We start from the raw sequence: 21831 nt of genomic DNA on the forward strand, positions 1-21831 counted from the left end.
ACTGCTGTACTTTTCAAGGTCCTGTACTGTAAGACTAAAAATGTTTTCTTTATTTTTTGTGTTTGTTTTTTATGTATGTATTATTTGTGTGAAAAGTATTATAAACCTATTACAGTGCAGTACTATAGAGCCAATTTTGTTAGTTGGGCACCTAGGCTAACTTTGCTAGACTTACGAACAAATTGGACTTACGAAGGCACTCTCAGAATGGAACCCGTTCGTATGTAGGGGACTTACTGTATTTACATCCCCCGTGCCTAGACACAAATGCCTCATGCTTTTCCTCTCCTCTTCATGCCACCTGCTGATGACCTCTGTAAGATCTCTTCTCACCTGGGGGTGAGGGGCACAAGCACAATGCTCTGTTATGTGCTTTGCTCCAAACAGGCACTCAGACCCTTCCCCAATCCCCCAAAACACAGAGATCAGTTTGTGACTTTTCACAAAAAGGATAGAAGGAAAGTACAACACCGAGAATAATGAACAACGCCTGCAAACTCTCAGACCTGCTTAAATACCTCCAAAACTCTCAGTTTTGGGTTTCCCTGGTGGCGCAGTGGTTGAGAGTCCGCCTGCCGATGCAGGGGACACGGGTTCGTGTCCCGGTCCGGGAGGATCCCACATGCCGCGGAGTGGCTGGGCCCGTGAGCCATGGCCGCTGAGCCTGTGCGTCTGGAGCTTGTGCTCCGCAAAGGAAGAGGCCACAGCAGTGAGAAGCCTGCGTACCGCAAAAAACAAACAAACAAACAAACAAAAAACTCTCAGCTTTGAAGGGCTTGAGGGCCCAGCAGACAATGGAACCTGGGAAGGGGGTTGGGAAAGGAATTTGGGGCTCCATTAATATAGTAAGAGGGAGTGGGGTATAAACTAAAATGGGAAAAGAATAACATCTGTATTTTCACTAACTTCTAACTGTAATTTACATCAGCCTTTCAAATATGAATGTGGACAGCAAACCAAAGCAGGATTAGCCGTGTCTGTAACTTTGTCACTAACAGAAATCACAGCTATTTTCATAGCAAATTGTCATTGCAGATATCACTGCACATTCACCCTCATAACTTTGAAATTACAGTAGCTATTAGACCCGCTGCAGGGTCTTGTTATCTCATGCATTAAAAGGTCTGTGTATTTCCTTACCACCCATCTGCTTTTTAAAATGTATTAGTAACTGTATATTAATACAGTTGGCTTCTTTTGTGGTCCCATGTATTTTATTCTATGCATTTAAAAGATGCTTTTCTGGGGAATTCCCTGGTGGCCCAGTGGTTAGGACTCCATGCTTCCCCTGCCGGGGCCCAAGTTCGACCCCTAGTCGGGGAACAAAGATCCCACAAGCCATGTGGCTTGGCCAAAAAAATAAAAATAAATGCCTTTCTGAGTTGTCTAAGGCTTCACCAGACCACCAAAGAGTCCACGTACAAAAAAAGGTGAGGTGCCCACTGTAGAGTGAAGCAGTAGTAAGTGTCCCTTGTTCATACTGGGATGAATGTGTGCATTGTCTCTCAGGGCTGTTCCCAGAAGATGTGGAGCTGAGGCCCTGGAAGGAGGGAGGGCAAGGATCCATGAGGAAAAGCACTGAGTCTGAATCTGCTTCCGTCTCAGCCTGTGGTTGAAGCTCCTGATTGATTAGAAATGTGAGAGCTAGGAACAGGGGAAATAACTTCCAGGACAGACCTGTTGAGATGCTGAGCAGGGGCTGGCCTGCTTTGCATCACAGGTGGTAGCGAGTGACATCTGCATGACCCTGGGCAGCACGAGGACCTCAGCACAAGTGTCCAGGTCAGAGCAGGGGTCAGGCTGTTTCTCTCACCTTCATGGGCATGGGTGTTGAGAAGTTGGTGAAGAGGACGGCAGATCCTCTATGGTAACTGCCGCTGGGAGTGTGGCTTATGGACACATGTTAAGGTGCCAATTTGGGACTCACAGAAATAACTGGATTGTAAATGGGATTCTACCTAAGGTTAGATGAGCCAAAAGGACCCCCAATTGGTCCCCAACACTAAAGGGTCCTAAACAAGTCTGCTTTACTTACTCCAGCTTAAAGGGCTGGAAGAAAATTACACTGAGATACCTGACCAACAATTATTTGAGGTAACAGGCCAATGAATCAAGTGACAAAATTGACAAAAGGGACTGAGTCCCGGCTCAACCTCTCACGGGGGACCCCAAAATCTTTTATACAAAAATGGATTAAATGGCTGGGGGAAAAAAGTTTCTGGGACTCCTTGTAAGAACAAGACTTATTGATGGAGTCTTAATGGAGGCTAAATTTAAAGGTATAAGAGTTTATAAAATTGAGATAAAAGTTTATAAAAATTGGTATACTTGAGTGGGCTTTATATAAGATGATTACATCTCTTTTGCCCAATTATATTGTGGGTTGGACATTATGAATCAATGGGGAATGCTTCCCCTGCCTGGTGTTATAAGACAGGGCATATAAATCTGTCCCTTAAGCAATATTAATTAAACACACTGAGAAAAACCAGTAGGATTACCTGACCCCACACAATATAAAATAAAAACTGGGAGCTAATATTCAGTGGCTAATAAAAACAATAATGGAGATTTTTTTGCCTCTAGGGTAAATTGCTGTGGGTTTAACTTTTACACTCAGAAAGAGGGCCTTTGTACATCCGTCAGAATGGCCATCATTAAAAAGTCTACAAGAAACAAAAGGAGGGGGTGTGGAGAAAAGGGAACCTTCCTACGTTGTTGGGGGGAATGTAAATTGGTGCAGCCACTATGGAAAACAGTATGGAGCTTCCTCAAAAAACTAAAAATAGAGTTGCAGGACGTCCCTGACGGTCCATTAGTTAAGACTCTGGGCTTCCAATGCAGGGGGTGCGGGTTCGATCCCTGGTCAGGGAACTAAGATCCCACGTGCTGCCTGGTGCAGCCAATAAATAAATAAATAAATAATAAATAAATAAATAAAAATTAACATAGAGTTGCCATATGATCCAGCAATCACACTTCTGGGCATATATCCAGAGAAAAAACTATAATTTGAAAAGATATATGCACCCTTATGTTCATAGCAGCACTATTTACAATAGCCAAGACATGGAAACAACCCACATGTCCATCAACAGATGAATGGATAAAGAAGATGAGGTACACACACACACACACACACACACACACACATACACACACACACACACACACACACACACACACAAAATGGAATACTACCAAGCCATAAAAAAGAAAGAATGCCATTTGCAGCAACATGGATACAACTAGAGATTATCATACTAATTGAAGTAAGTCAAAAAGAGAGAGACAAATACCATATAATACCACACACATGTGGAATCTAAAATATAATACAAGTGAACTTATCTACAAAACAGAAACAGACTCACAGATACAGAGAACAGAGTTGTGGTTGCCAAGGGGAGCAGGGTGGGGGAGGGATGGATTGGGAGTTTGGGATTAGAAGATGCAAGCTATTATATATAGAATGGATAAACAAGGTCCTACTGTATAGCACAGGGAACTATATTCAATATCCTGTAATAAACCATAATGGAAAAGAATATGAAAAAGAATATATATATATATATATATATATATATATATATAACTGAATCACTTTGCTGTACAGCAGAAATTAACTCAACATTGTAAATCAACTATATTTCAATGAAATTAAAAAGAAGAAAAAAGAAAGAGGGCCTTTGTTGAATGCCTTGTGCAAACTTTCAAAGACATGATAAATTGAACCCTAAAATTTTAGAACCTAGAACATTTGGGTCTCAGTTTAGTTGGAAATCTTCTCACTGATATTAAAAAAAACAGATTAAAGAAGATGTAGTTGAGCAAATCAATCTTTTGAAATCATTTAAGCATAAGAACAATTCTTCGAGGAATTAAGAGCAACTGTCTTTGTCTTACAAATCTCTACAAATCAGAAATGTAAATACAGCCCACAATGATTTGAGACCGAACCAAGTTAGCTCAATCAGGGAGAACAACCAGAAACCAAAAGAAAAAAAAGGGCGTGGGGTCGGGAGAGGCCTTTTTAAACTCAAACTGCTGGAAAGGTTCTCTCACCCAAAATCTAATTCACAGCCTCCTTAAGGATTTATCAAGGACAAATACAAATCGTAAAAGTCTTTCCCACAAATAGTAAAGCCTTAGTCATCTAAGCAAATAAATTGAATTTATTCCAACTGTTATTTATAAACTCGTAAGTTTATATTGTAATATTTGATTCATGACGCAGGCAGATAGGGTAGGGGGGTGTGTCCCCGGTGGAAGAGAATCAGACACAGACCTAAGCCATTTTGTGATCTAAGCCTGGTTACAATGCTTGCACTTGCAGAAGAATAGTCTCAGTAGTTAATGATTTTAAAGGAAAAAAAGAATGTAAGAACAAAGAGCTATTACCAGGCTGGGGAAATAACTTAATCATATCGAGAAAATAAAGACTCCCCATTCTGTTTGGAAGGTAAAGATTAACCTGAGGCACATTCTTGAGCTGTTCTGCAGCATCCAACCCCCTTGAGCACTCAACCACCAGACTAACTGAAAACTTAAGAAATGGGAATGTTGACCTTTACTGACCCTCCTAACTTCAATCAACTAGAGCCCGGACTCTGCTAACCTTTGCTCCAATTCTATGCAGAATTCTCCTCTGCTCAAGTCCCTTCATGAATATGCATACACCACTCAAGGCCCCTCATGAATATGCATGAACCCTTAGCTTAAAACTTCCCCAATTTTGTTGTTCAGGGACACATTGCTTTGAGAAATATTCCCAGTGTTTCCTTTACTTGTTGCAAGTAATAAAATTCTTTCTTCTCCAGCCCTTGGCTTGGTTGTGTATTTTGGCTCAACACCCATGCAGAGGTGAACCCAGCTTTTGGGTAAAAATGACTAAGTTTTAAAGTGAAGATATGAGATCTCTAGTTACGTCTGTTTATATGTCTGTGTGTACATTATATGTTTGATATGTCTCTTAATAAAAATATTTGGTGCCAAACAAATTTTTTTCTATAAAAAAGCACATTTTTTAGAAATCATAAACAATATTTATGTTTGCCAAGGTACAGAACGCTACCATAAAAGACAGTGCATAATTTCTTACTTCTTAGTTTTACTTCCTACTTCTTAGTTTTCATTAGAAATTAAGGTTTTTAAAAGTTAAGAATTCTAATTAATACATGTAATTAAAACTACTAAAATTAACAAGAAAAACATCTTTGTTTGAAATAAAAACTCACAAGGAATGAAAATACATTTTGTTAAGAGAAAAAGTAATTTTGTCCTGGAGAGAGACTAAGAAAGAAAAAGCATAGGACAAAGTCTGAAAGTAAAAAGGAAGTTACAGAAGTTTTGTGGGAAAGGAGCCCTGAGAAATGAGTTTGAACATGGTCAGGACTGGCTAAGATTAAAATAAAATTTAATTGAGTAAATAAATTTTAATATTTAAAGCAAGCTGCTACAAAACTAGAATTTAGTTTTCTTCCTTTGTTTCTTTTTTTTGACCATGCTGCTTGCAGGTTCTTAGTTCCCTGACCAGGGATTGAACCTGTGCCCCCTGCAGTGGAAACGTGGAGTCCTAACCACTGGACTGCCAGGGAATTCGAGAATTTAGTTTTCTGGGTTATGAGAACAAAGTTTTCTTGGACTATCGATCTGCTTTTAATAACAGATTGTAAATTTTCTTTACCTCCTTTTAAGTAATCTGTTGCAACTTTCTGTACCTTTAAGATGTTTTATTGTCACTTTGGTTGAATGAATAAGTATTATTTCACAGTGAACTATGATCCTATTTGACCAAATGTTGTAAAACTTTTTGATATCTTGGACAAACTTCCCCAAGTCAAATTCTAAATGGAGTTCTTTTGACCTCTAGCTAACTTTGAGATGCTTCAAAGGGCCCCTGAAACATCCCAAAGAGAAATATTAAACTAATTATGTTTACTTGATATGTTAAATTACATGGGAAACATTGTCAAATAAGTGGTGATAAACCTTCTTAGGTTATACTGTATAGGTAAATGATATAGAATTTCCAAACAATTGTATGGAATAAAATTCTAAACTTATCTTAAAATGTTGTATGTCACAGAAATAACCAGCTTTCTTGTCAATTGCATTATAATCAGATCTTTAACCATGCCATTTTAAATCTTTTGTCACTTATAGACAGTCATTATTTTACTCTGATGCTTTTATAAAATGAAGATCTTCAAGAAGATTCATAAAAAGGACTTTTTGACAAATATAAGTTTCTGATGACTTTTAGATCATACCACTGAACAGGGTAAGAAATTACAAAACTAATGGAAAACCTGATGGCTTCATCCAGGTCAACAGGAATTAATTACATAGGACTGAGTGAACTGATAAATATGATTTATAATTTTATAACCTTTTGCCTGAAATATTACTGGCCTTTGTATCTTTGTTTTTCAGAGAACATTTCCCCTTATGCTAACTATGACCTACAACAAGTTGATAAAGCATAGCTTTGTAAATAAAAATGAAACATCTATCTTTTTCTCTCTACCTGATCCTTCCAGAATTTGGCTTCTCCAACTGCCTCCCCTCTGGACTTGATGGCTTATTGTGACCAGATTACAACTAATTATACTAATCATTGTTTTAATTTGTTCTTTCTTTGTTGTTTTCAAATTGTTTATGTTTTTGTCTCTCTCTGAGTACTATGACCTTATTAATGTTACTAGCTATATTACTTATATCCTGTCTATTTTATAATATTGTTGTCTCTTGCATTACGCAATGTGTAACCAAGCCTCGGACAAAATTAATGACGGTTAAAGGTCTTGAGACAATTGATCATATATATAACTCTATATAAAATAATTGTAATAGTGCAACTCTGGATATGGGAAGAAGCAACAAGCGAAAGCATTTCCTGGATTGCAATAGACAAGACAGACAATCCAGAGAATTTTAGTTTAACAACAGGGCCTGATCCAAGAATAGCACATCGAATGCACTAACAACCTTTTATTCCTCTCTAAACTAGGAATGAAATTCAAGCCATCAGCCACTGCAGTTGCCCCTCAACAGTACACCCTGAGAGGAATTCAGGATGGAGAAAAACAGTAAACATCCTTTGTTGGATACTGGCCCTAGATACTTAAGATGCATATCTAAGGAATAATTTCAATGAGCCCAGACTCTCGCATCTTCCCATACACAGAAAAGCATTAACTTGAGATGCCTGTTTTGTGACTAGTAGTAATCTTTGATGTTCGACTACATGTTTGTTTGGTTTTTTTTTGGGGGGGGGGTGTTTTTTGTTTTCAGCAAAAACTCCTATATATGCTAGCTACTTCCTTACCTCTTCAGAGCAGTCTCTCAGAGCTAAATGAGAGGCTGTCTCTTGGGCTATAGCCCTCAGTAAGGTCCCAAATAAAACTTAACTTGCAACTTTTAGGTCGTGTGTTTTTCTTCATTTGACAATCACTACTATTTTGAATGTCTCTGGTACAGCATCAGAACCAATATTCCCAATCAAAAACTTCAATCAATTGGACTCAATAAGAAACATAGAAATTTATTTATTAAGGGTCCTTAACATGGAAGATCTAGGAGAAGTCATTCTAAGTAATCCCAGAATACCATCTGGATTATAAAGGAAGGTTATTGTTGATGAACAGTGAAATCTCATTACTTAGTTTCAGAGATCTGATGAAAAGATTCCACTAATCTTTTGTTCACTTTCTGTTTCTGAGTCTCTCTAGAACCCCAAGTCCAGACATGAGAGAGGCGTCAACCAGGAGACAAGTTTCTGCCTCCTCTGGGGGATCCAGTGAACTCTGGAAAGATTCAGCCCTGACTCAGGATACCCAAGACTTTTACAAATATATTATTATGGATATGATGTGGAACTATCATAATTGTTACCATTTATTGAACCCATACTACGTACAGACATTGTGCTAAATGCTTTTGTGTATTATCTCATTTAATCCCCAAACATCCTTGGGTTCATATTATTATGTCTTATTTTAAGAAAAAACTGAGGCTCAGATAAGTGAAGTACTGTAATTTTTTTTTTTTTTTTTTTTTTTTTTTTTTTTTGTGGTACGCGGGCCTCTCACCGCTGTGGCCTCTCCCGCCGCGGAGCACAGGCTCCGGACGCGCAGGCCCAGCGGCCATGGCTCACGGGCCCAGCCGCTCCGCGGCATGTGGGATCCTCCCGGACCGGGACACGAACCCGTGTCCCCTGCATCGGCAGGCGGACTCTCAACCACTGTGCCACCAGGGAAGCCCTGAAGTACTGTAATTTAAGGTCATAGTGAGGACTTCCCTGGTGGCACAGTGGTTAAGAATCCGCCTGCCAATCAGGAACACGGGTTCGAGCCCTCGTCCGGGAAGATCCCACATGCCGCGGAGCAACTAAGCCCGGGAGCCACAACTACTGAAGCTTGCTTGCCCTAGAGCCCACACACTGCAACTACTGAGCCCGCGTGCTGCAACTACTGAAGCCCGTGTGCCTAGAGCGCGTGCTCCGCAACAAGAGAAGCCACCGCAACGAGAAGCCCGCGCACGGCAACGAAGAGTAGCCCCCGCTCGCCGCAACTAGAGAAAGCCCGCAAAGAGCAACGGAGACCCAATGCAGCAAAAAAAAAAAAGCAGTCATAGTGAAGGGGTCTGCCTCCAAAGTTATGTTCCTAAAAAGTTCTAGAATCAATATTGGCCCAGGGACAGCCCTCACCTAGTACAGAATCAAAAGGCCTGGCAAGTAGAACAACTAAATCAGCTTTTGCCCATGTTCAAATCCCATCCTCAAATCGCCTCTTGGAATTTGGCTTAGAAGGAAAAACAAACAGCAGTGCCCCATTTTTTGCTGAAATGTAATTGAAATGGCTCATTGTTTTCTTTACTCTGAGTCCCCTATGAGCCAACAAATTGTCAGCACACAAATTGAAGGCAGTTCTAACACAATGACCGCTGAGTGTGTGCAATAATAAGATGTAATAGAAGCTGGTAGGAAGGTTTTAGGGGGCAGTCTTGCTATCTTGATTGTCAATAATGACAATAAGTTCATGTGTAAGGACATCACCTTTCTCAAAATTCAGCATGTGTTTTCTCTTCAGAAGCTTTGAATTATTTATTTTACTTCCCTGGTGCTTTACCGTTTGCTTTTTAAAAATATAAGACTTTATGATTTAGGTACGTTAAATATTTTATTTAAAATATTAAATATTTTAATGTAGAATTCACTGGGTTTTGCTATCACTGTTATCTGACGCATCCTTATACATCAGATAATAAATGGGAAAATGCATGTAACTGTAGTTCTTTTGACCAAAGTATTAATATTAAAGCTCATATGTCTTCCTATCTCTCTTCTGCAGTGTTCCTACTGTAAATGTTGGAGTATCTTGAAAGCATAGACCAGTATCACTACTGGGTAAAGCCAAGTCCATTTATTAAAATATTATCGGTTCAAATGTCAGCTTTGGGGCTTGGGAGAACCTTGGCTGTATTTCTCTTGATGTTAAAGGCCGAAGCAGCTACTTCGGTGTCATCTTAATTCTATCCACACCTTTCCCACATAGCCTAATTCTACAAAACATGAATAGAAGAAAAACTCATTGTGGTTGTTCTCCACCAACTTGATTTCAATTAAAAGAGTAGAATTGTTTAGTCACCCAGGAGCAAAGACCAGTGAATAGTGTTAAGCTTAAAAGGAATAAAGCAAAATTAAAAAAAGAAAACAAAAGCAGGCCATCGCCAATTGCTTAAATGCTACCCTCCAGACTGGTTTCACCAAGGGTTATAGCTTGCCCTCAAAATCAGTTACGGAAGCAAATTCACCAATTCAATAAATGTTACTACTAAGTCCCTCTCCCATCCAGGCATTGCGCTATGCATCAGGATTAAAACACAGACAAACAAAAGCATACGTAAGGAAAAGTCATGATTTCCTACACTCGAAGATCTCACAGTCTTGCAGGGGAAAATGACCTGCAGATGGCGCTCCAGCAGCCAGTCAGTGATGAGCCCCATAACCGTGGGCGTGGATACAGCGCTCCAGGATCGCAGATATGAGAGACTATATCCCGTCTGCCTGAGATTGATCAGAAAAGGTTTTGTAACAGAGAAGCACTTATATCCGATGGACACTGAGGGGTCTGTAGTAGCAAACACTGGGTGGCCGAGGGATGGTTGGTGAGGAAGGACCTTCCAGGCAGAAGGAGCCATGTGACCAGCGGCACACGTGTAGGACAGGACTGGTGGTGTATATGACTACGCCCATGACAATACTGGTAGGAAATACAGAAATATGACAGCGGTTGCCTGTTTCTTTGGATCTAGAAGTAAATCAATTTCAACTTCATCATTCTGTGTTTTTTCCAAAATTTGTACAAATAGACTGTTACATTTTTTAATAAGGACAAATAACTTTTTTAAAAAGTGCATGGCATATTTGAGGATATGGCTAGGAAGGGAAGAGATATCAAGATCCTGAGGGTGGCCAATGAGCCTGAAAAAGGAGCTGTGGTTAGGACAGTCCCAGATCCTCGCTGAGTTAAGGAGATTGACCTATATCTGTGAGCAGTGGTTTTCAACCCCGGCGGAGGAGCTTGCAAAATACCGCCACCCGGGCCACACCAAGATTAATGAACAGAGAATCTCTGGGGGTGGGATTCAGGTCCCAGTAACGTGGGGTGGATACAGTCAGACACGGATGCTCTAGAACGAGTGTGTCCCGGTAGGGAGAACCTGGAGTCGGGGAGAGGGGCCGTGAGGGGGAAAAGCACCAAGGACGGCAGTGACCACTGGCATCTTAGGGTAGCAGAGGGAGGAATATGACAGATGAAGGAAAGGAACAGGGCATTTCAGGCAGAGTAAATGGTGCACGAGGGCCTGGAGTATTTGGATAGAAGCAGGAAGCAATGTTGTGACTAGAACTAGGTGCAAAGAATGCTGAGGTTGGTGACAGTGGGTCTGATTTATTCTAAGATATCGTTGCCATTAAACCCTTGGCTTCTTATGCCATAGAATGTGATTTTGCAGCCACTCACCAGTTATGTCCATGACTACTGAGTCTACTATTGATTTTTCAATCAACTTCAAGTTTTAGATACGTGGATTCTGTGGTTAGTTCTAATTGACCATCGCATCCAAGCTACGATTTGCTTTATTATGAACAATAACGTTACCATTTTAAACTCTAAAGGCTGTTGGTCTAGAGCAGGGTTACGCAGCCTCAGCACTATTGACGTTTTGGGCTGGATCATTCTTCCTTGGGGAGAGGGGCTGTCCTGGGTAGTGTAAGGATGTTGAACAGCATCCCCAGGCTCCACCCACTAGGTGCCAGCAACATCCGCCCCATCCTCACCATCCCCAGGAATGACAACCAAAAATGTCTCCAGTCATCGCCAAATGCCCCTTGGGGAATAAAATCACACATACCCCCCGCCCTCCCCAAGGTGAGAACCACTGGTCTAGAGCCTAATTCTAGACCACTTCTCAAACGTGTGTGTGTACCTGTGTGTGTGTGTGTGTGTGTGTGTGTGAATTTCCTGGGGGTCTTGTTAAAAGGCAAATTCTGATGGCACTGGGGTGGGGAGCCTGAGATTTTGCATTTGTGGCGAGCTTTAAAGTGCTGCTACTGCTGCTACTCTAAGAACAAGGCTTTTGAGTAAATAAGCTCTAGACCTTACATCACTAAGTGCTAAAGTAAGTGCTGATTTCAGTGAGGACAGGAATCGTGTTTATTGCAGCTCTCCATGAATGCATCTGAGGACTGATCATAACTTCTGAATATTTACAGGATCCCCTTATACCATTTTATAGAATTCATGGTTATGAGAGTCCACAAATACATGACTGCCATAATCTTGTAGCCTACCACCCGCCATTACTTTATGTATGTAACACTATTCACCTGGAAAGCTTTCTCTTTACCTGCCGCATTGTTAATCCTTTCGCGTTGCAAGAAGTGACTTTATCACTTGATCTTCATTGGAAGCAAATGTTTCCATCTGGTCATGTGATACTCTTATTCTAATCACACTCCATTATCTAACCAAAGTCCATTTTCGGATCATGGGTAAAATGGTGTCCCTTTAAATAGCCTAAGAGTCTATCTTCGAGCTGATGTATATTCAAATTGTCCACCCAGATGAGCCTCACATGATGGAACAGATGTGATTCAGAAGAGTTACACTGGAAAATGCATTTCTGAAAACTAAATAATATTTTCTCCAACTTACATAATTAGTAGTATATTTCCCCTGAAACGATACCCTTAGAAGACAGTATCTGGGAGAATGTCACTGCTAAGCGTGTGTCCAACATTTATTTAGTCCACAAACACTTACTGATCCCTTACAATGGGACAGGGACAGTTGCAGGAGCTGGCAAGAGGGCTGTGAGCCTAGCAGACAAGACGTGGTCTACTGGGGAAGACAAACACTGCAGGAGATCATTTCACAGAGTGATAAGTGCCCGGAAGGAAAACAGTGATACAATGGCGACACCAGAGGAGGTGCAGGTGGTCAGGGCTGGCCTCTCCCAGGAAATGCTGCATGGACGGTGAGGTCCAGTCGAGAAGGAGACAGCCCTGCATAGATCTGGAGGGAGGACATTTCAGAGGAAGGCCAAGTGATGTGACCGAAGAATAGTGGACTGAGACTGAAGGAAGAGGAAAGTACAAAATCCAGGGCCACAAAAGAACGACTTTGTCCCTGCTCAGCCCTTGCTAGCCCTTGGAAGTTGAGCAAAGTTCCCGGATCCTTTCTAGGTCTTGGGGTCTGGAAAATCAGGGGGTGGACCAGATTGCAATCACCTGGGAAACTTACCAAATGCTGATGACTTACTGCATCGGTCTAGGGGGCAGCCTTGGGCGTGGAGACTTTGAACAATCCCCGGGTGATTCTAATGCACACAGCAAGAAGCTTGAGAGCCCTGAACTGGGTTACCTGTGAAGTTCTGTCCCACTCCTACCACCTGCGGGTTTAGGGCTGACCCTGTCATTATGTTAAGTGACCTCAGCCAGCCCAGCCTTTCTGGGCCTCAGTGTCTCCAGCTGCTGGATGTGGGGAATTGACCTGGATTTATCTATCCTCTTTCGTATTATCATTATGCTATGACATGGTTAGATTGTTTGCTTATTTAACCACAGGGCTGAAATCCCATCTTGGGCCAGTCATCATTTTCCCAGTCTGAGGAGGTAATGTGATATTCCCTGCAGGGTTTCTTTCTGTCTCTTAGCCTCTCCAAAGCAAATGGACTTTTCCATCCCTTTCAACTGTAGCACAAAAAGAGGACTGCAGCCATTATAGGCATTTCCTTTATAAGCAGAGGCAAACAATAAATAGCTCTCAGCTTGCTATCCAGGTAAACTCAAGACAAATTTAGAAACATCAAACTTGGACCCATCATTTGACAAAACAGAGCGAGAATGTTTGTTTTGTTCCTGGATGATTTCATTTCCCCCATCCTTTTTTAAATTCTGTAAGATCTAATCCAAAAAGATAGGTAGTGTTTGCAAAGGCCAAAGCTCACTAAAGGGCTTAACTCCTTTAATGACCGAGGCCGCGGAATTCCAGCTCAAGCAGATTAGCCAAGTTAAGTCTTTGGCATTAGGGTCTCTCTCCTCTAACACCCAGGCGTGCTGAGAAGATGTCAGCTCTCCTTCTCACAAATCCTCACTAAACTCCCAATAATAGCAACTTAATCTATGAAGAAGGCAACAAAGGAAGAGATCTAAGTACAGCCTGTGCTGCTGAGCCGTCCTCTAGAAATAGAATGTGATCCACATGGGTAATTTTAAACTCTCTAGTAGCCATATTAAACCAGTAAAAAGAAAGAGATGGCATTAACTTGAATTAATATTTTATTTTACCCCATAATATTAGTTCACCACATGATCGATATAAAAACTTTATTAACAACATGTTTTACATTATCTTTTTCTTAGCAAATCTTCAAACTCCCATGTGTATTTTATAGCACATCACAGTTCAACCTAGATATATTTCAAGTGTCAGCAGGCCAAATGGGGTTAGTCACCGGGGCCTCAGAGGATCCTGTTTGTTTTTGCAGTGCTGGCTGCAGGAGGGGAAATAGAGCAGGTTGGTGTAGCAGAGAGGGGTGGGACCCAATAACATTTCTTTAAACAAATATGAAGCAGTGTGATCCTACCTAGGAAAACATGTTGGCAAAGTTCTTTCTTTGTTAAAGAGGTGGTGCGGTGAGCTGGAATGGAAAATAGGCTCTGGCGTCAAATAGATTTAGGTCAAATAGATTTAGGTTCAAATCTTGCTTGTTTAAGTCACAAGATTTTAGGCCAGCTGCATACGTTTCCTCACCTGTAAAATGGCAAAAACTTCTCTTCATCTTACTCATATGAGAACTAAATGGGGAAACATTCAAAACGTTCAGTGGAGCACTGATCACGGGCTTGTCACTGAGGAAATACAGGCATCCTTTCGGATGTGTGTGTCCCTGCATATGGCAGGTAACCAGCAAAGGTTTGTTGAGTTCATTATAAACTTGTGGCATAAACAAAAGCAGCAGTTACAGACCTGACTCTTATTAATAGACCTTCAAGGGCCTTAAACCATATGTGTTGAAATAAATCCTAAGGCTGTAAATTTCTGTGTGTTTTCCTCTACCTTTTCCGACTTTTACACAGGAACTGCTATTTGGAGCAAGTTGCCACATCAATTGTTAACATGGCTCCAAGATTTAGTGAAAACTTTAATTTTTCTTGAACTAAATTTTACTTTAACATTCTTTGAGATGAGTTGTCTTTATTAAAACAGAAGACTGTCATTTTCTTTTCTCTCAGCCTTCCATTGTTTGATGAAAATCAACCTTCCTTCATTCTCTGCTTTGGAAAAGTCCCCTCCCTGATAAGGACGAGCCCCAGTGTACATGAAACCAAGCAGAACCCTGCAGGGCCTTCCCGGGTACAAAAATCCCTCTGTGTCTCCCATTTGTTGTTTGTAGAGAAAAGGCTTTAGTCTCCTAGGCCTTCTTGAGTTCCAAAGAGCAGATTCAAGCAGTTAATGATTAGAACAATAGAGTCACAGGACTCCTAGTTCCTCCTGGAGGGATATAGGTAACAATCTGATGCTTATCTTTGAGCTGTTCTGCAGAAACTAAGGCCCCCCACCTGGTGTAGGGTGGTGACCAGCACTGACCACCAGCATATAGACCCCAGACTGGTTGGAAGCATAAGGCTGATTGAGATTCCTGAAACTTTGCCCTATTACCTCACCTCCAGCCAATCAGAAGGTCCATAACTGATCAGGCATCCTACAACCCTCTCCCCTAATACTGTCTTTGAAAACCCTTGCCTAAAAGCCAGTAGGGAATGCAAGTTTTTTGAGCATGAGCTGCCCTTGCTTGGCACCCTGTAAGTAAACCCTTACTTTGCTGCAAACACGCACTGTCAGAGTTTGGCTTTCTGTACCATGGGCACATGAGCCCTTGCCTGGTAACACAGGGTCCTGTGAATCTTTCTGCCTGCCTTCTCAAGAAGAGTATGGACTGAGAATGGAAAGACGTGAAGAAAAAGATCAAAGACAGAGCTGGCAGTGTCCGTAAATCAACAGGTCACTACTTTCAAAATCTATATGATGTTAGACACTTTTTAACTTTCAAAAAGACAAAAAATAACTAACTTAAAAACAGTTTGGGGTTGATAGTGGAGGATGCCACACATGAATGGAGGGCAGGGGACATGGGAACTCTCTGTACTTGCTGCTCAATTTTGCTGTGAGTCTAAAACTGCTCTAAAAATAGTCTATGTAAAAGGGGGAAAAAAGTTTTGGTTCAGGTAAAGAAGGCAAATTATAAACACAGAATAATACAATGGCCACTATGTTAGTGTGTGCAATTTATTTCCTTTTTTTCTTTTCTTTTTTCTTTTTTCTTTTTTTTTAGCTATAATGAGACCTAGTAAGAAAGGGGTTTCCAAGAAATCCAGCTGCTTAAACTAAATGGACATAGAAGCAAAGCTCAAATTAAGAATTGCAATTAGCAAGTCAATAACATTTGGATGTCAGACTTAGAGTGGACAGAACCAAAAACAGGCACAAGTTCTTGTGTGTGTGTGTGTGTGTGTGTGTGTGTGTGTCTTTGTCTATGCAAACCAATCTGCGTATGATTTCCAATGGATTCTAATATTATGTATCTAATAAGACTGAAAAGACACCAGAGTTAAACTTGTACTAGTGTCCTAGTTTAGGTTCCATCAAAGCAGACCCTGAGACAACTCAGGTCAAGTTTTAGGGGGAGGTGACCTCAGTAAGTGCTAGTGAAGGAGCAGGAAAGTGAGAAGGGGTAGAGACAAAGCCCAATAAATAAATGGTACATAAATGAGCAGTCTTCCCCTCCAGGCATCTGGGGCTCAGTCTCCCTAGGGACCCTCTGAGGAGCCACATAGAAGCTTCTCAGAATGGCTTCCCCAAGAGGGGAAGATGAGCTCTTTATCCACAGACTCTGTTCCCTCATTGGCAGAGTGCTGCCTGAGGTTATTAAGTTCCTGAGTCTTCCAGGCTTCCTTGATCTATACAAATAGAACAGACACCAAAAATCTTTTGAATTAGAAAAAAATTCCAGACAGAAAAGCAGAGGGTGCCTGCTCTTTTTTTATTTTAATTTTTTATTTTTATTGAGGTAACACTGATTTATAACATTATATAAGTTTCAGGTGTACAACTAATTCAGAAAGATATGTGCACCCCTATGTTCATCACAGCGTGACTTACAATTGCCAAGATATGAAAACAACTTAATTGCCCATCAACAGAGGAATGGATAAAGAAGATGTAGTGTATATGCACAATGGAATATCAGCCATAAAAAATGTTCCCACTCCTTGAGCTAGGAACTCCGAGAGGGGAGCAGAGGAGACTGGAAGGGGGTGGGCTGGGAGGGAGAAGAAAGTTGGTCTCTAGCAGCTCTGTTTAGAAAAAAACTTATCAATAGATGCATTTTGTTAATTCATAATGTTGTCCTGACATTTTCGTTGTAGTTTGGTTCCTTCCTCCCTCCCTCCCTCCTTTCCTTCCTTCCTTCCTTTTCTTCTTTTCTTCCTTTTTTGAAGTTAAAAAAAAAAACTGCTTAAGCTTTGTCAGTCCCTCACACTTCCCCTGGAAGGGAGCCTGTGCATCTAAACTGGCTCACCACCACCTGGTGGCAGCTCCTGGGATTGCAGGCAAAGAGCTTTGGTCAATGACACCCTGGGTATAATCAATTTCAATCCGATTTATTTCCTTGGAGAAAAAGGCCACTGAAATGTAAAATGAAAATAAAGATGTTACGGGATGATACTCTGTGTAGTTCCGGGGATTCTTCTATCCTTTTAATAGACTTGGTCTTCTAATACGTATAGTGATACCACACGGGAAGGTAAAAGAATTGAATAATTGCCACATGTTTAAAAAAATAATCGCATATCAATGAAGATTAATTTTGATGACACTGAAGTGATGCTGCTGAAGTGAAATGAAATATTTCATGAATTCAGAGCAAATGCCACAACAGCACATATGATATTAACCAGTGAGAATATTGAAAAAGATTTTTCCTTTATTATGGGATTTCTTGAAGCTTTTACACTGTGGATGTTACTGGGAATTTCCACAAAGAGGTTTTAGTTTGCAGCTTTCCAACAATGAACAGTGGTATCAGTCTACAACTCCTTAAACCAGTGTTTTTTATATCACTATTTGGAAATACCTGCCCTACAGAATGCCCAAAATACATTTGAAGCAAATACTTTCTTTCCTTTATATAAAGATAAAAAAGATTTAAATTTTAAAATGTGCATTCAATCTTATTTCTGCTTTTATTTTTAAGAAAGTAATTTTTAAAGTAAATAAAGAACACATTTACTCAAATTTTACCATTGTTCTACATGTTTTATTTTTCATTCTTAATGATTTTTAGAAAGCAGTCTATTTAGAAAAATAAACAGCTGATAAACAGTTTTGATACAGCTTCTTCACTCAAGTTTAATGAGCACTTTTTATCTCACCAAATCTTAGTATCTAATTATTTCTACATAATCTAAGCACCTCATTTTGGATTTGAAAAGAGAAGGATAATTGAAGTTCTATTTCTTAAAAACAGTGGAATATAGACTTAGCCATGTCCTCCCTTCTTTAATATCAGAGACTTTCGGGGGAAAGGTTTGGGACATAGGATAGCTGGTGACATAGATTGCATCCCCATTTACATATGTGAAAAGAGACATAAATGAATTTGTGCTTCTCACCTTCATCCATCGATTTTTTAAATTAGCAAAACAAGTTTTTTTAAAAAATAAATAAATTAGACCTCTGAACTTCACACTTAAAAATAGTTAAAATGGAAATTTTTGTTATGTATATTTTATCACAATAAAAACTTTAAAGGAGGGTGATGAGGAGAGAAAAAAAATTTTTTTAAAGAAGATGTTGGGGGTAGGAGTTTATTAATTAATTTATTTATTTTTGCTGTGTTGGGTCTTCGTTTCTGTGCGAGGGCCTTGTCTAGTTGCGGCAAGCGGGGGCCACTCTTCATCGTGGTGCGCGGGCCTCTCACTATCGCGGCATCTCTTGTTGCGGAGCACAGGCTCCAGACGCGCAGGCTCAGTAGTTGTGGCTCACGGGCCTAGTTGCTCCGCGGCATGTGGGATCCTCCCAGACCAGGGCTCAAACCCGTGTCCCCTGTATTAGCAGGCAGACTCTCAACCACTGTGCCACCAGGGAAGACCAGGACAGAAATTTTTAAACATTTAATAAGTCACTAGAAGGTATAAACTATCCAAATGTATCAAATTCCCTTTACTATTGAAATACTAACATCTTAAAGGGGTTCCCTTTTCCCTCTTTCCTCAGAGAAGGATGTTCTAATAATTTCTTAGGCCAAATCAGGACTGTCAAATTACTAGATTCCTGGTAGACGAGTACTTTGTAAACATGCTGACTAGTATTTCAGTCTATCTATCATGCCTTGAGTATTCACTTTTAAAATGCCAAGAGTTTCTTAATCATTCTGTCAATTACGGATCCAGGGGAATGAAGCTTGGTTTGACGTCTGTGTATAAAAGCAAGTCCACTGATAGAGCAATAACTTATTTTAATGTCCAAAATCCATGGCCATGAGTTTGACTAATTTATCACATTGGCTGGAGAAAATGAAAGTCCTGTTTCAGGAAATACCCAGCCTGGCCTAATTTCCCTGTGGAGATGGGAGCTGGGAGCTGGGAGCTGGGAGCTGGGAGAATCTGCTTGATACAAGGCACTAGTGTTGCACTAGGGAAATTCAAAGGCCCAGAGGTTACCTAGAGGTACAGAAAGAGAACTCAAGGAGCCCAGTTCAGATACACTGAATGGCCTACATCTAACATCACTAAGATATCCTTAATGATCCAGAAAGAAAGTACCAGAGTTGAAGATCAAACCAAACCCTGGAGACCTTTTGTTTCAGTCATTCAGGTAGCTACTTAACTGTCTGAATAATAGTCATTATTATTAACCATTGTTTTTTTTTTTTAAAAAAAGGGAAACTTTCCACCAATCCTCAGCATACACATTGAGATTTGCATGGTCCTAAGCTAACTGGAGCTTAAACAGCCCCTGTGGTTTCCCTCTGAGCCCTGGTCCTGCTTTTGAGCAATGACCAATTGCAGAGAGGAGTTTGCCGTGCACCTCAGGAGCCATCAGACTTTTCCTCCGTATGTGTTTGATGTACTTCCTTTTCAACACATATCTCCCCCTTTCAATTTCTATTCAGAAAGACCTACTGATTTTGCATTTGAGTGATGCAGCTCTTCTTGTCAAGCAAACCAATAAATTCAACTTTGTTTCAGACTGCTGTATGGCCATCTTTCTTTCTACACCATAAAATATTAAGATACCTAATAGGAAATCAAAGACCAATTATTGGAAAAATTTTAGGGGCACTTATACCAGGGACTGAGAATCCATATACCTTCAGGGGCCAGGCCAGTAATACAGACAAGAGAAGGGGCTGGAGCAATACCAAGAGGATGAAAACTGGTCAGAATGTAGCTCTTCTAAAGCAGAAACTGATTCTCAGCTCCAGGAATTGTGGATTCCTGGCAATGTGACAATGCTAGTTTACTGTTGAACCATCTTCTAATTCTTTTAGAAAAGTTATAAATTTATTTATTTATTTATTTTTTGCGCTACGCGGGCCTCTCACTGTTGTGGCCTCTCCCGTTGCGGAGCACAGGCTCCGGACGCGCAGGCCCAGCGGCCATGGCTTACGGGCCCAGCCGCTCCGTGGCACGTGGGATCTTCCCGGACCGGGGCACGAACCCGCGCCCCCTGCATCGGCGGGCGGACTCTCAACCACTGCGCCACCAGGGAAGCCCCTAAATTTATATTTTAATGTGAACATTCTAATGTTTAAAAGAGTTAAATAAAACATAGCCACAGGCCAAGTAAGGAGTGTGGACTGCCGGTCTGTGACTTCAGGATGAGAATATTTTAGACATTGTGTTGAGCCGTGGTGCTAATAAAAGAGCCTGCAGTCTAGAAAGGAAACAGATATGTGGGTATTGAGGTATTAGGTAAAATGCTATAATCAAAAGGTTCAAGGTTGACAAGGGGCACAGAGAGACTAGGAAACCTCCTAAGATCTAACTCGGTCTCATATCGCCTTTGCAATATGTATCAGACTGTTTATTAGGAATTTGAATGTGTGCAGGCCACGTCTCAGGTCTACAATGTTAGTACAGGAATCCAGGGTCCCAGTAAAGTAAGCCTGTTTCCTATTATGAGAACATTCATCTTAGTAGCTGGCTGTTGACCTCCCCCCTCCCCCCTCCCTGAGCCCAAGAAAGTAGTCTTGACTAAAGATACACACAGCGTTTCTCTACCAGTGGTGACTTTGCTACCCAGAGAACGTCTGGCAATGTCCGGAGACGTTTTTGGTTGCCGCGACTGGTGGAAGGGGGAAGATGCTACCGGCATCTAGTGGTTAGTGGCCAGGGACCCTGCTAACCATCCTCAATGCACAGGGCAGCCCCACCAACAAAGAATTCTCTGGCCTAAAATGTCAAAAGTGCTGAGGGTGAGAAACCTTGGCCTCGAGTTTATAATCATATATCCTGCAGCAAATATTCGATATTTCATTTCTATCTGCTTTGATATACTGTGGACGAAAATATGTTAGCTGCCATGTCAGTAAACGAAGGATATTGCAGCCATCTAGACACCAGCTACTGCAGCTGACCGCAATGGTGCACCACGAGGGGATTCAGGACAGAGAAAAGCAGGACACTGACCCCAGATAGTTAAGGTGCATATCAAAAGAATGATTTCAATGACTCTTGCATTTTCCCATAGAAACCCACTAAAATCATTAACTTGAGATATCTGGTTTTCTTTAATTAACAGTCATTTTTTGATGTTCCCACCTCCAGGTTTTTTTAGCAAGAACTCCTCTATATCCTGGTTCCTCCCTTTACATCTTCAAAGCAGTCCCTCAGAGCTAATCAGAGAGGCTGCCTCCCGGGCTCAAGTCCTCAGCAAGTCTGCCAAATAAAACATAAGTCTCAACTTTTAGGTTGTGGTTTTTTCTGTTTTTGTTTTTTTCAGTCAACAATACCATGGCTGAGAATTTTTTTCTCTCTCTCCTTCCTCCAGCATTGTCCAGCCTAGCTGGGTCTTCTCTCTCTATTATGCAGAGAAATTCTGCCTGCCTCTTGTTTCTACTCCCAAACTGGCACATATAAAACCAATTCACAGCTCAACTAAACAAACAGCTTCCTGTTAACAGGATCCAGGCTCCACAAAAGGCCGTTGACTATTATTATTGTGATTTCTACTCAATCATATCCTTGGGATCCCACCT

The sequence above is a fragment of the Pseudorca crassidens genome, chromosome 6 (genome assembly GCF_039906515.1).
Source record: "Pseudorca crassidens isolate mPseCra1 chromosome 6, mPseCra1.hap1, whole genome shotgun sequence".
NCBI classification, from domain to species: domain Eukaryota; kingdom Metazoa; phylum Chordata; class Mammalia; order Artiodactyla; family Delphinidae; genus Pseudorca; species Pseudorca crassidens.